The 13,301-nt window shown below is 36.8% G+C and overlaps 1 protein-coding gene across 1 annotated transcript in view; it reads left to right on the top strand.

Moving 5' to 3' along the window:
- LOC110457457 (ATP-dependent RNA helicase DDX1-like) overlaps positions 1-13,301 on the top strand; it is a 266,330-nt gene that overhangs the window by 161,441 nt on the left and 91,588 nt on the right. The gene's annotated exons all lie outside the window — the stretch shown is intronic.

Here is a 13,301-nt window from a genome sequence, read left to right as displayed (position 1 = left end):
CTCGGCTAAAAATCATAGCTATATTAAATATTACTGTGTTTAATTCCACTTTCCATAGCTATAAACATGACATTAGCTGAACTTTTTCTTATGAGATACTTTTTAAAATAAAACAGTTAATGAATAACATATAAACTCATTGACCCCTGCAGACACATTTGAACTCTTCCAATTCAAAGGTTGGAATAGTTCATCATGAAATTTCAGGGGTGAATGAGTTAACTAAAATGACATAAATATAGAATGAAAAATGTTTTCTAAAATCAATTACCAAATTTTTTTTAATTATTTTTTTTTGTCAAAATTCGAGACAGTTTAGAAAATTTCAATTTCAATTAGAAACAAAGTTCAGTTGGAGACTGGCATAATGTAAAATTGGGCCAAGGATTTGAGGATGCCTTTTGATTTATTTTCATGAGAGAAAAAAAATCAAAAATATAATTGTTTACACTTTGTAAGTTGATGACTTAAATAGCGTTTTAAAGGAAAAATTGACGGACAGACAATGGATGCTACGCCATGGCATAAGCTCACTTGCACTTTGGGAAGGAAAGTTGAGGATAGGAAGGAAAACATTATGTGTACATTTTCAGATATTTATAATTCCATTATTCCTCTCCATCCCCAAATTTTATCCAGTGTCTTCCCCACTCACAATAGTCATATATTTTTCATAAAATTGTAAACTATTAGGAGTACCCAAAGTACAACCTGCCTTATTTGGGTCAATCTTTATGAATTGTATAAAGCAAACAATCAGTCATTTCCTGGTGGCACCGTTAACGGCAGCTGGACAGTTTCTTGTTGTACGACTGTCATCTTTTCGAAACCTTTGATTTATCTGTACGGAGGGGTGTAGACTTATGGATGACCCTGTTTGATAAACTCTTCCCCTTAAAACATTTACAACACGAGTGACATGGGATGATATTGGAATATCGTGTTGACTCACAAAAAAATAGGGCTTATATGCTACACTTATAAATTATTGGTGGTACATGCTCTGCAACAAAGTCGAGGTATATTGGAAACAGTTTATCTATCCGTTTGTCCATTATGTGGACATTATTTTGTCCAAGCTATTTTTAGGTCACCTGAGCTTTAGCTCAAGTGACCTATTGCTGTCCGTTTTCGTCCGTCGTCGTCCGTCGTCCGTCGTCCATTAACATTTTACATTTCAAACTTAAAGTCAAGTTCTGCTGGGCAGATTGAACTGAAAGTTTGTAGTAATGATCGAATCATGGTCCTGACAAAGTGTTGTTATTTTTCGGGTCGATCAGAAATCCAAAATGGCCACCACGGCCGCCATTTTGAAAAACTATTTCAAACTTAAAGTCAAGTTCTGCTGGGAAGATTGAACTGAAAGTTTGTAGGAATGATCGAATCATGGTCCTGACAAAGTGTTGTTATTTTTCGGGTCAATCAGAAATCCAATTTGGCTGCCATGGCCTCTATTTTGTAAATACCTATTTTAATCTTAAAAACAAGTTCTAATAGGCCGATCTCACTGAAAATCGGTCTAGGAATGATCAGCTCATGGTCCTGACAAAGCTAAGTTAACATTATACTTAACTATTTTTTACTCAAATTGGTACATATTTCAACAACAAAAATAAATACTGTAGGACTCAGGTGACCGTTAAGGCCCATGGGCCTCTTGTTATAATTCTTGACCGATAATAAAAAAATATTGGTTCACTTGACCTTAAAGATATGCTCATTTTGCAATTTTTTTTTATTTTTTTTCCCTACTTTTGTGGGAGTTATGTCCCTTAATTGTGATTTGCATTAATACACAATTTTTTGACAATCTGTTTTTACAATTTTGGCTCATTGTAAAGAAATTTTAACACTGAATCATTATCAAAATTTTATGCAGTTTTTCAGTGTTTATTTTCTGGCTGTTTTTGGATTTTTTTTTTAATTGGGAATTGGGAAAAATTTGATGTGTTACGAAAATATTTTGGTCAGCAAAATTTGTAAAACCGCAGGAATCCAAGCATTGAACACATCCATGTATGAAAGCAGACATAATCTAATGCTTTGAAAATGATGACATCTCACTTTATAACAAAACTGACTAAAATGATAAAAGTTTGATTTCCTGTAAGTTACAGGGTCCTGCATCAAAATTTTGTAGTGCATCCTGTATTGTACAGGCTACTAATGCATTGAAACGAGTACCAGTGTGATATATGCTCTCCCCTTCTAGTACAAGTTAACCTTAAGGTATAGTGTTCTGGACCTTCTGCACTGACGGCTAGTTATAGTGTACTAGATATACCACAAAGCAGGGTATTGCCCTACAGTCCAGACTGAGAGGTAACAAGTGAACACACTTCAGTCTGACATACATCTGCAGTGATGAACTGCCATGATGAACTGCCATGTTTCTAACCTAATAGAACAGAAACAGGATTTCTCAATACCATTTGCGTTGGGTCTCCTGATCAGATGACAGACATTGAACTATCGAAATATAAGACACCAGGACAGTCAGGCCAATGATTTTGATATTATCCAATTACCTGCGGCCAGAACCTCAGGCAACTGCCCCACGTAGGCCACGAACCCGCGACCCAGTGGCGGAGGGCTAGTGGTAGCAGAATGTCAGACACCTAAACTACTTGGCCAACACGGCTCCCTAGAAGCCAAAGCTGGAATAGCAAACCTACAAATAATTAAGAAACAGATTTAAAGGACAAACACACAAAATTGGTTTGGGTGAACTGTAGACCATGATATATTTGTGCATTACATAATCATCAAATAGTAAAATAACAGTTGATCATTTTCATTATTATTTTTTATAGTTTAAACTTTAACTATGGTCTTCCTACCAAACTTACTACATCCACTACTATGTAATCTACAAATTAACAGAAATACTAAAATATATATAAATGGATGGGTGGGTAGGATTGAAACACTGCTAAATTTCCTGCTGCCACCTCGCCAGAGAATCTTGAGAATGAGGAGATGTTAGCGTGGGGTTTTGATACCAACATGCATATGTAGCATGAGAGCCTTAAGCTGTGTCTGATGATATTTTAGACAAATGACAATTAGTTCTTTGTTATCCTGGCTTAAATATATTGGCATTCCAGGTATACGGATATCTGATCCACAAGATTTCAGTTTTTCCATTCAAAATGTCATGGAAATAGATAACCATGCATATTTGTAAATCATCATAGCATATTAAACTGATAGTGAAGGTTTTGATGGCGAAGGATCTCCGTGATTGGTTTTAAGCTCACCTGGTCCAAAAGGCACTTCTTCTAAATACCTAAAACACCTTGCATTGGGTGATGATATCTGGCCAGCAGCATGCTGGGATGTAGGGCTACAAAGTTTGTTCAAATAAAAATAACCTTAACCAACTTTCAAGGTCACAGAGATCAACTGTTATAAAAAACAGTTTCTTCTTAATATTTGATCAAAAGGCGCAGGATGGCTTTATTTGGTCTGTTGCTAACTTGAGCCCATTTTGATATGTTCGCCCATGGTCTGCTTGAAGGTTTACTAGTGTGAAATTAAAACCAGGTGAGTGATTCAGGCCCATTAGGCTCTTGCCCAATAAGGTAATATTTTTATGTCATATAGTTCAGTCCCTTGAGGCCTAGCTTGCAACGATCACTGTACCGCTGTCGAAAACTGTAACTTATATATCACACTGGAAGCTGTTCTTCCTGCATGACTATCTATCCTTGATAAATCATTTCTGAAAAGAAAACTTTACCTTGCGGGACTGTCATGAACAAAAATATAAAGATGAAATAAACAAAATATAACAAGATCATTGTTCTGTGTAGAAACTATACTCAGCAGGGTATGCCTGAATTCAAACCCTTGACCCTAGATTGTTATACTCAATAATCTCCGACTGATCAAGCTACTGGTCAAGGGAAGTGTCCTAGTGGTGTAACAGTTATATTGAAAATGTAAATGAAGGGAATGTTATACCTTACTATATACAAAAAAAAACACAGCACAGTGGAAGAGATATCAAGCTACTGTATATAGCGCTTTAAATTTGCAGGGTCAATATTTCGCGGTTTTGTATTCAGTACGTATTCGCGGGGGTTAAATTTCGCTGTGCACTCGAATCCCATCTGTGCTGTGCAAAGTATTTTGAGTGTCTTCATTTAAGGGTTAAACAACGAAATACAGGTAAACCGTTTGCAAACACTGATCCCGAGCGTCGTCATCCGCCAGTGACTTCACTCGAAAGAAAATCAAATGTGTATGTACCTTTGTAGGATTAAACTGTTATCAATTAATCACCTACTGTGTACACATAAATATGTTGTGGCCACTTATATGAAAGTATTATTTTTTAACATAGACTGCCCAGTTTTCCGGTGATAATCTGATTTGAGTTAATTTAAGCTTGCAATATAAACAGTGTTGGGTTATAAGTATTTTCAACATGTTGTGATAAGGTCCATAAAAGTGGTTAACATTGTCGATAATTTCGCTGGTGTTTAGAATTTGAGGATACTAATCAAAGCGCAAATATTATAAGTGAAATTACCACAACCGAACCCACCCACCCACCCCTGCACGCGAAATATGACCACTATACAGTTTACTGTAGGTAAAGTCTTTATCACATTTCATTGGATATCTATGAAACTCCATTCTTGTGTGACTGATACTCCAGACCAATTGATGTATTGAAGTACGTGTGTTGTTATCGTAAAGTTAACGGCTTTTAGTATACGTGGATACAAGTTATATTGTCTGCAAGTGCAGTCTGAGGACAGCCTTTAATTGTCATAGCTGGTGATTAAAGCTGACAATGCAATTTAAAAAGATTTCAATTTAGGTTAAAAAAAAGTGTTTTTTTTGGTTATGTTCCCCAGTGACTACATGTATCTCTTCTGGCTGTGTTTTTTTTTTTTTAAGGAAAAGCGGTCATTTTAGTTTGTGCAGCATGGTAACTCGTATGGGTTACCCTTGGAATAAAAAGCGTTAATATTGAGCAAGACCATTAAAAAATGTCGGCACTGAAATTTCAGGGGTGAATGAGTAGGAAGTCAGAAGAACTGTGTGTATCATTACTCTACAACCATACAAACGATACTTGACAGGTAAAAGGATCGTTTTATTTTTTTAAGAAATTCATCATGATAGTTATGCAAACTTAATGTCAGTTGCAATGTGTAGATTGGTAAAAACCCATTCTTTTATTCATCTGCAAACTTCACAACTACAATTTTATGAGCTGTTTCAATTTCGGTTTTTGCAACTTTCATTAGTTTCAAAGCGCATATGTTAAATTACCATTGAAGTAAAAACTGTTTGAAGTAGACGCTTTGATAGATATTTGAAATCACCGAAACAGGAAGTAAATCAAACTTTCAAAGACGTATCATTAAATATATTTCTTTTTGAATTTGGTAGAATAATAGTGTTGCACTTTTAACTTCTGTTCATGTTAATAGACGTTAATTGAGGCCTGGAAACCGTTACTCAATCAACCTGCAAGCTTTATTCTTGGATCAAAAAACAAATTTCCCGATTAACAGTCTTTATAGAACAATTATGGAGAATAATGCATCTGCCTTAAGCTAACTGCAATAAACATTATGTGTATTATGCATTATATAACTGTACCCTGAAAACTATTAAACAATCTTGCTGTCATTTAAAATCTGATACCAAATGTTCAGTAGCTGGGAGGTTGATTCTGTGATCTACGGGAATGACAGCCAGGCTGTGTTTGTGAGAACAATAACGTGTACAAGATGATGGGGCAAGCTTTGATCAGTAGTTGATGAAACCGAGTCAAATTTTCAAATTTTGATTTTTACGTCCCAACAAGTGTTGACCCAACTCTATCCCATCAGGATTTAGTGAAATGTTGACCCAAAAAAAAATTCTCTGTCCCATCAGGATTTAGTGAATGTTGACCACAAAATATTTCTCTGTCCCATCAGGATTTAGTGAAATGTTGACTCATATCTGTCCCATCCGGATTTAGTGAAAATTATTGTTGACTCATCTCTCACAGTCCCATCAAGGTTTAGTGGAATAATGACCCATCTCTGTCCTAACAGGATTTAGTAAAAGATGTTAACAGATTTTGGTCAACTTTCATTCAAAGAGTATAAGAATACTTCTGATAATCTTGTATTTGAGGGTCCCAAGGTCCTAATTAAAGGCCATTGACACTGTTACTTTTTATAGAAAATTAACTTATTCAGTGTCGGTCATTCTTACAACCTCATTTCCTAACAGATTTAGGAACACCTGTACCACGGGTGAATAAAACCCTGTTTCTAATCCTTATAAACAGGTTTTGGCAGTGGTACACGTTTTCCTAAATCTGATGATTCAGGAATAATTATGGCTTTGGCTCCCCTATCCCTTGCCGTACCGTATACCAGAAATGTTCGTTGCAGTATATTAATTTTTCACCTTTTTGGCCCTCTGAAATGAAGGCGAATTTATCATTACGCCAAGCAAACGTACAACATGGATTACATAACGTCAGTGAAGTCAAATTCGTCACATTAGTAAGGGTTTCTGTTAATAATTCGACCAACTAGGCATGTATCAAAATGCCGACAAGCACCAATACAGAAGAAGATTCGACTGAAATGCCTATAAATAAACATTGTTGTAAACACGCCTGAATGCCGTCACGCAGCAACATCTGTGACGTAATCAGGCCTTCCGTGGTTTTGCTCAAAGGTGCTGGCAGTTTCGCCACCTTCAAACATTTAACTAATTTACAAGTAATCCAAGTGTTAATGGAAAAAACACTATGTTTATGTTACACACGCTGTACTGATACGAACAGCTCCAAATGTGTGTGTGTAACAATGATTAACATGGAAATACATGGCTTTACTTAGTTGTGATAGTTAGTTTTCAGTAACTTGAAGAAACTGATAAATGTTGTTCGAGAACGATGATGGGTATCGGCTGAGATGATGTCAATTTACATGATACGCAATAAAGACTCAGTCCTTAACAAATATAAACTTCCAAATCGCTGCCCAACATTATATTTTTCATCGGGTCAGGACGATCCCCCCCNCTTGAGCTTGGAAACTTATTCAACAAAGACTGCCCGGCCAGGTGTTGTAAATGTACTTACTTTTTCATGAAAAAATCAGTCTTTGGTAACTGTCGGTCTCTACGTACAATCAGCATGCGATTGTACTACAGTACTTTCAGGCGGACAACAAATTCCTTTCAGATATAAATTCTAGAAAATTTCTAGATGGTATTTTAATTTAAGTGTTGTAAGACTGTTGAACGTAAGACGCAAACAATACTTTTAAAAAGATACTGGTTGATTGTATTCTAAATACGCATTGCATGAAAATGGAAACTGACGAATTATCAAATCGCGGATCTTTCCGATTGTCATTTCCATAAACTCGCAGTGGATCGTCAGTACATTGTACATGTACCAAAGTACACCTGTAGAAAAAAAACAATTTATTTGCATTAACTGCAATTAGCGTTAAGATATGGGTATTTTCATGTGTATGTAATAAATTTACACTAAATAACAACCGACTAGCCTCAGATTAATGAGTTTAGTTGACGAGATGTCCATCGCACAGACCAAATTTTTTAAGATTTAGTCTGTTACAAGATATTTCATAACTGTTTTGATTAAAAGTATAGCTTTTCCCTTCTTATACCTCTTCTTGTCAAAATAGTTGAAGGCTTTAACTGTGTTGAAGACTATGGTGACGTTATTTACGTCACATCTTATGTATTATAACGTCATATGGCATTTTCGTCACAGCTAGGGTGGCGAATTTGGGTGCATGGCAAATTTGCCTGCACTAACATTAGTAATTAAATGAAAATAGAAAGGATGAGCAACAACACCACTGAATCCGATACAAAATGTTATGTTTGATTCACATCCTACATGCTGACATGTTTCGGCCAATGGGAGTAATTAAATGTTAAACGCAAAATTAATGCTGGATGAATTTGGATTTCATAGACGGTGGGTGAAAAGTCTGACTTAGTGAAAAATTCTCGGTATTATCTAGTGAGTAGCCTTGTCCTTACTCCGCTACTCCTTTCTGTCCCCTGTTAGTGGTGGCCTTGTCCTTACTCCGCTTCTCCTTTCTGTCCCCTGTTAGCGGCTGAGCCGTGTCCTTACTCCGCTACTCCTTCCTGTCCCCTGTTAGTGGTAGCCTTGTCCTTGCTCCGCTGCTCCTTTCTGTCCCCTGTTAGTGGTAACCTTGTCCTTACTCCGCTACTCCATTCTGTCCCCTGTTAGCGGCTAAGCCTTGTCCTTAATCAGCTACTCCTTTCTGTCCCCTGGTAGCGGTAGCCTTGTCCTTCCTCCGCTTCTCCTTTCTGTCCCCTGTTAGCGGTAGCATTGTCCTTAGTCGGCTACTCCTTTCTGTCCCCTGGTAGCGGTAGCCTTGTCCTTCCTCCGCTTCTCCTTTCTGTCCCCTGTTAGCGGTAGCATTGTCCTTACTCCGCTACTCCTTTCTGTCCCCTGTTAGCGGCTAAGCCTTGTCCTTACTCCGCTACTCCTTTCTGTCCCCTGTTAGCGGTAGCATTGTCCACTACGTTTAAAACCGATCTTGAACCAGCATTTCTGTTTACCTAATCCTTCCTCCGCTTGTGATTTTTTTCTACTTCCTCTCCTTCGGACGTATTGTCTGCCACGTTTAGAACCAATCCTGAGGCGAACATTTCTGTTTACCTAATCAGGCCCTCCTCTGCTATCCCCGTTCTATCCCTCAATTTTTCGCAGTAGCATTGTCCAGCAAAGTTAGGAGCGAATCTGAGCCAACCATTTCTGAAGTGCAATAATAATCACCAGCTCTAGATCTGATACTCTGTTGCAACCAGTAGACCTAATCAATGTAGATGTTCCTAAGAACATGGGTTTGACAGATTTAATATGTATGATATTGTCTAATTCAGCCTACGAGATCCATGTTGAAAATATAATTGATGGTTCGCGAAGTGTCCTGATTGGTTCCCCAAGTGTCTTGATTAGGTGCTTAAAGCCTGAGAACTGCACTGACCCAGCCTTCACCCCGCAGCAGATCTGAAACAGTTGAGTAGAGGACAGGAGTTCTCTTGCTACTTCATTCATTGAGAGACCGTCATATGCAAACGCTTATAAAGACTTAGGGAAACCATTCATGACTCAGGGAAACCATTCATGACTCAGGGAAACCATTCATGACTTAGGGAAACCATATATGACTCAGTGATACCATTCATGACTTAGGGAAACCATTCATGACTCAGGGAAACCATTCATGACTTAGGAAAACCATTCATGACTCAGGGAAACCATTCATGACTTAGGGAAACCATTTATGACCTAGGGAAACCATTCATGACTTAGGGAAACCATTCATGGAAATCAAACAGGAAAGTGATATATTTTGATAATACAACATTTAATGGTGATGTTACATCACTACATGAAAAAAAGAATTCTGCCTGATCAGCACATTTTGTAGAATTATAGTTAACAAAGCTCAAGCTCAGTTTATCATATAATAATTCTTTATTTACATGTATGGGGCTGTTTATTGCAAAAAAAACACCTGGTAATGATATATAAACCTGTTCCATGTCTCTGTCTTCTGAGATAAATGGATATAAGTATAAATGGAACTTTCTAAAGATAGGTTTTGCACTGAGAAAAACCTTTGTTTTTTCTACTTTGGAAAGGTCAACAAAATTTGTATACGACTGAGCCGTCCGTACCATCGTGATAATATGGCAATCATATGGGAAGAGCTTTTGTATGGTTTTGTTTTTCTGAAGAAGGAGACAGAACTAAATTATGTTTTTTAACCGAGAAAGACCTTTGTTCTTCCTTGTTTAGAAAGGTCAACAAGTGATCCGCCAAGGGTTTCAGGATTGGAATGTTAAAAGGTCATTTGATTGATAAGAAACAAGCTTTGACTGAAAATGCCTCTTCAGAAAAATTAAACAGAAATAGGAAACATCATTTTAGATCAAATGATTTTAAATCTTCCGACAGGCATCACGCCCTTCATTGAAATGCCTTAGAGATTTATAAGTACACTTGAGTAAGAATTCTGTACAAACGATTGAAGTCATGATTAGGAAGTGATTCCAACAAGGAACAAGTTGAACAATTGACATTCAAAAAGGCATGACACTCCTTGAAATATTGTGAAACGATAAACATCATCACAAGAATTCAAAATTGCTTGTGTATACGCGACGTCTTCCTAAGCGTCTTCCTTAGTTGTGGCTGTGTATACAAATATAGATTAATTGGAAACTTAAGGGAAGTGTGACATTTTGCATGTTGCAGAAAGCTGCAGGAAATTACAGACCCATAGACATATTGACAAAAAGATTCAATTTAAAGTGAAAATTTGAAAAGCAAATTCTTGTTTGCAGAATTGTGCATTCCTGTAAAACATTCATAGTTTGGAGACATAATGTTTTTGTGTTGTCTGTCATTCATCTATATGTCTGTCAGTCTTTGGTGTTTGTACAATAGTAATTTTCATGCCCCTGCTATAAAATAGGGGGTGGGGGCATATAGCCCATGTCTGTCAATCCCGTCCAATCCCGTGATCAAAGTGGTTGTAACTATTTATAGAACATCAAACAATGAAACTAATTTCACATGGTGACAGGGTCATTCATGTCTTGCAGACATTTTCTAGTTCTATTTGAGTTATATTAATTCCCGTATTTGGTATACAGTTTTGTTAAGAGGAGGGGGTGACCTTTGGGTTGTTTTTCCAAGGTCAGAGGAAACTCATGTGATCTTTCTATAAAAAATAATTTTTCATTTCCTGACAAAAACTGTCGTTCTCTTGGATGGTAATGCCCACATTTGATGTCACTGGGAGGTTTTTATATAGAGAGACTCTTCACTGGGCTCAGAAGATTAAACCTGAAACCTGCAAAGCTATATGAAGGGTTGTTGAAATCTCTGAAACCTGAAAAGTCTGTGAAGGCTGAAAGCTGTAAGCGTTTAGGTTGGTTGTTAAATCTATTTTTTTTGCTATGCATCAATATTTTTTGAAGATAGATTAATCTTGAGTATTCAACAACTGATTTTGATGGAAAACTAAAAAATTTCTATCTTTGAATATAGAGGGGGGCCGCGATGGCTGGCATACAAGAGGCAGTCGCCAGGTACTGGCTGCAGGTCGTTGGTTTTTCTCTGGGTACTTAAATCTGGCTTTGTCCACCGCCGAAACCTAGCACTTTTATTACTGTTAATAGGACGTAAAACACAAACGTGCCAAACTTTGAATGTGATTTATCTCCCTTTCTTTGTTTTGTTAAATACCTTATGTCTTAAAGCGTTATTTTCTTATAATTACTTAAAGAAGGGACAAAACTGTCATCTTCTGGTTAATGTTGCAGCCAAATAATATAGCAGACGATTTATTCTGTAATGTTCAGAACTAAAGCACGATATGGACCGAAGACCTTTACAAGAAGCTGAGGCTTAACCCTTTCACCCCTAGGTAACTTTAATAGACTCTACCATACATTGATCTGGATGAGTACATTGTGGTCTACAGTGGTGAAAGGGTTAATGACCCCCGTACCACTACCAAAGAACTGTAACTGGAGTATTGGAAACTGTTTTTTAAACATGAATGTAGTTTTAATAATTTTTTTGAAAAAAAATCCATACCTTGTGGGACTTACCAGAGAAATAATAAACGACTTAATAAACAAAATATAATCAACGACAGTGTTCTGGTAAAACAAAAAACAAAACAAAACGTGGAGTTTGACCCTGTTTCGAAACCTTGAATTTCAAGCAGGTAAACTATTGCTCCAAGCGATTGAGCTATCTGGTCGACGGAAGAGTACCTAGCTGGCCCAATAGTTCTACAGTTATATCCAAACTAAGGGGAGGCTACTGCATATAGGAAAAACCACAGTGCAGTGGGACAGAGATCCTTAAGTGAAATTTAATTATTTCACTGAGAAACTCCTTTGTTCTTTCTAGTTTAGGTAGGTCATCATATATAATTTGTATGTGATGTCTTTATATTTTTGTTAATAATGACAATCAAACAAAACTGTGGTATGGCTTTGTCATCTAAGATGATATTATATAAGTGGAAGAAAATGGAAGCAAGAAACAAAAACTGACAAAGCATTATGGCTCCCCGGAGCAGGGCTATATAATTTAAAACCTTGAAAGCTTTTATTTTCTAAAAGATCAAAGTATTTTTCACAAATTTATTATCTGTGAAAATTTAATGATAGACTAGAGAGGTGCTGTTATTTTTTTCAGCATTTCAGCTCTGGATTCCCAGCAAGAAAAGACTTGTGTTCTTAAATAACAGGATTTTAATAGCAGGACTGCCAAAAGCTGTTCACGTTTGATTTCAGATAATAATGAGAAAGAAAATAATCAGAACAATTAGATTTTGTCCATGAATGAGCTGAGTAATTATAAACAGTGTTTAGATATCAGGAAAAACCAGAATGCGTTCAAATCTTATTTAAGTTCGGAATAGTCATGGAAAATTTCCGTTCCCTGCAATTTTAAAGATTATTTTTTGTGTTGGACTCTTTTGAAAATAAAGTAGCCTCAACTCATTCACCCCTGAAATTTCATAATGAACTATTCCAACCTTTGAATTGGAGGAGTTCAAATGTGTCTTCAGGGGTGAATGGGTTAAATGGATAACCATTTTATGTCTTAACTAAAATCTTCAAATATGTGGTTTAAGAACATTCCGTGAGTCTGTCAGTTTGTCTGGGGGATATGTCAAATGATTTGTCACCTACAGTTGGCAAAATTTTACATTTTATTTCCTCTTAAGATGGCCAAATCACAAGCAGCTATACCTGGAATATCATACCATATACCAAGTTATGTCCCTTTGTTCCCGTAAATCACCGTGTCCAGGATTATACATCAAATGTGTTCTGTCTGCTACAGTGCCTATATTTGTTATTTGAGTATCTCTTGGGATGGTAGAGTGTTATGCACTGAAATAATTACTTGTACCTCAATAAATTCAGAGTTATGGCCCTTTGTAGGGATGGCAGAGTGTTATGCAGTGAAATTATGACTTGTACCCCAATAAATTCAGAGTTATGGCCCTTTGTAGGGATGGCAGAGTGTTATATATATTGCACTGAAATTATGACTTGTGCCCCAATAAATTCAGAGTTATGGCCCTTTGAAGGGATGGCAGAGTATTATGCAATAAAAATACATCATGTGCCCCAATAAATTGAGAGTTATGGCCTTTAACTAAAGTTGATCTAGCAGAGGGGATACTGGGGACAAATTGGATTTTTCTCAACACTTTAATTGC

Source organism: Mizuhopecten yessoensis, unplaced genomic scaffold (genome assembly GCF_002113885.1).
Source record: "Mizuhopecten yessoensis strain PY_sf001 unplaced genomic scaffold, ASM211388v2 scaffold9157, whole genome shotgun sequence".
NCBI classification, from domain to species: Eukaryota; Metazoa; Mollusca; class Bivalvia; order Pectinida; family Pectinidae; genus Mizuhopecten; species Mizuhopecten yessoensis.
This window is presented reverse-complemented; position numbering and strand designations above follow the sequence as displayed.